Genomic DNA, 2,563 nt, shown 5'->3' with positions numbered 1-2,563 from the left:
CTCTTTGACCACACATTTTGTTCATCAGGATAATCAGGATAACCATTTTTTGAAGGGGGTTTTACTGATGCATTTGATGTTGTAAAATAAAATACAAAAATATCTTGAGCTTGTGTTAATTACAGACCTCATTTCATTTATTAAAAATGATCAAATTCGAACTCGTTTTCAGCTTCTGGCCTACAAAAATACATAGGTGCACTATTGCTTGGTTGAGCTTCTAGAGGTTTAAAGAGTCCCTTTTACGATCGCTCATACGGTGGGTTAGTGATTTCCAACAAAGCCCCTAACTTTAAAAAAGTCAAATTTTACAGGCAAAAAGGTCCATTGGCTGTGTGGCGTTGTATGATGCACAGCTCATTCTGTATTTAAGTCACTTTCAAACCAAGCAGCTTTCTGTTTGTCAGTTCTTGTGAACCCATTGTGAAAACCGTGTGGGGAAATCTTTCGCCATCATACAAATTTCCGATGGATACCTATTGAAATCACAAAAATTTGCCAGACAGTGGTAAATGTAACTTCATTGGCATGTAACTTCTGCATTATGGGCATGAATGAAAGCTTTTTCAAAGTGATCAAACTTGCCATTTTTACCTGGCGGATGGTAACGCAAATGAGAAACTGCAGACTTATATTGAAGGATGGACCACGGTGCCACGATATCATAAATACTTAAGGGTGATGAACTCTTTGACTTGCTATTAAGCAAACACATGCTATTGCAGAATGCTAAGCTGCTGGTTTGGGGAGAAGTGTGTGGTTGAAGTTAACAAAATAGCCAAAATCGCTTACAGCACAACACACTCAAAAGCTTTCTACACTCTTAAAAATAAAGGTGCTTCACGATGCCATAGAAGAACCATTTTGTCTAAATGGTTCCATAAAGAACCTTTAACATCTGAAGAACCTTTCTGATTCACAAAAGGTTCTTTGTGGCGAAAGAAGGTTTTTCAGATTATAAAAAGGTAAGAAAGAGATGGTTCTTTAAAGAACCTTTGACTGAATGGTTCTTTGTGGAACCAAAAATGGTTCTTCTATGGCATCGCTTGAAGAACCTTTTGTAGCACCTTTATTTTTAAGTGTATAGCCTTTTTGTCAAGGCAGCTGGTCTGTATGTGGTCAGTAAGCTAAATGTTTTAATTTAAAGAGATTGTGTGCATGTTTTAAATATGCACTATATGATGTACAGCAAACAAAGTAAAGATCAGGTTTTTCTAAATGCTTTATATTTTTTTCCTTTATAAATTGTACTCTAAATAGTACTTTATGAAGTCCATCAAGGCTATACTGTTCATTTCATTCAGGGTGTTCCGAAGAGGGATATTATATATTTGTACTCAAGAAGTGTTTGTGGTGTAGTGACAGAAGAAAGTAAAATTTAAAAGTGGAGTCACAGAATTAGTTAATTAAATTAATTGGTTTGGTACCCACATATACCCAAGTCTGTCACTTGTTGATTCTTGAACATTACAAAACAGACAGCAAACAATAGGGGGAAAAAACTAGAAAAAACTCTAACTGAAATAATTATGTTTCAGGTTTCTAAAACGTTTATGAGTATAATGTTCTTCAGTGGATTGTTCTTTAAGAATTTACATCAGTCTTCAATTTACTCAAGTTTCTGCTGATAGAGCTTGGCATAACTAAAATGTATATTCATTGTAAAAATTCCCAAGACTTTTTAAGATTTGATTAATCTACAAGACTCTTCCAGGTCTAAAACATAAATATGCTTATTCATGTATATCCATGTTTTCAAAAACTAAGAACCCTGGTTTTTCAAAGGGAAGACAAAAAAAGGTTTCTGAGGGGGTCAATTGAAATAAAATATTTTACAAAAATAAATATATTGTGTTGTGTCTTATTTTATTATTTTAAGTTGTGTTAAGGAGGCCCCTTTTGAACTCTGCACACAACTTGAAATCATTACTATATCAACAACTTTACTCTTATCACAAACCATATCACCCTCTGTAGGTGGGATATCTTTTCAAACACATAAAAACCAGTCAGATTAGGGTGTGTGTAAATGCAGTTTACTTATCAGTTTTGGTGAATTTATTACAGTTAAATTGAATTTTACGATAAAAACACTACTCCACATAGAGGTCAGAATGTCGCTGGGGTTATATTTTGGTGTTAAATAGCCAAAAATCGCTACAGCGACTGCCCTAATTTGTTAACATACCAACGAAAAATATTTTCTCTAAAAAGGCAAGTCACAATGATTTATTCCATTACAAAATTGTAATTTTTGTTAATTCCTACCCTGGCGTGATGTGACCAGCGACGTTCCCGCGACAAGAAATTTAACTGAATGTGAAACTACAGTTATTGAAATGGGATTTGGATTTCGAGCCAATTGGATTTCATTGTGGGCGGGGCTACCAGAATGTTCTATGGCAAGTCGTGCTCTTTGCTTCAAGCTTTCATGCAATCAGACACATGTACAGTCATGTACAAGCGTTTTGTGAATTTGTTGATTTTTAACAGTGCTATTCTAAACATTGCTATGTTATGTCTGAAGCAGCGAAAGGGGGGCCGATGACATGCCACAAAGTAT

The sequence above is a fragment of the Sinocyclocheilus grahami genome, unplaced genomic scaffold, assembly GCF_001515645.1.
Source record: "Sinocyclocheilus grahami isolate Dianchi unplaced genomic scaffold, SAMN03320097.WGS_v1.1 scaffold221.1, whole genome shotgun sequence".
Taxonomy (NCBI): Eukaryota; Metazoa; Chordata; class Actinopteri; order Cypriniformes; family Cyprinidae; genus Sinocyclocheilus; species Sinocyclocheilus grahami.
Note: the sequence above shows the minus strand (reverse complement) of the source record.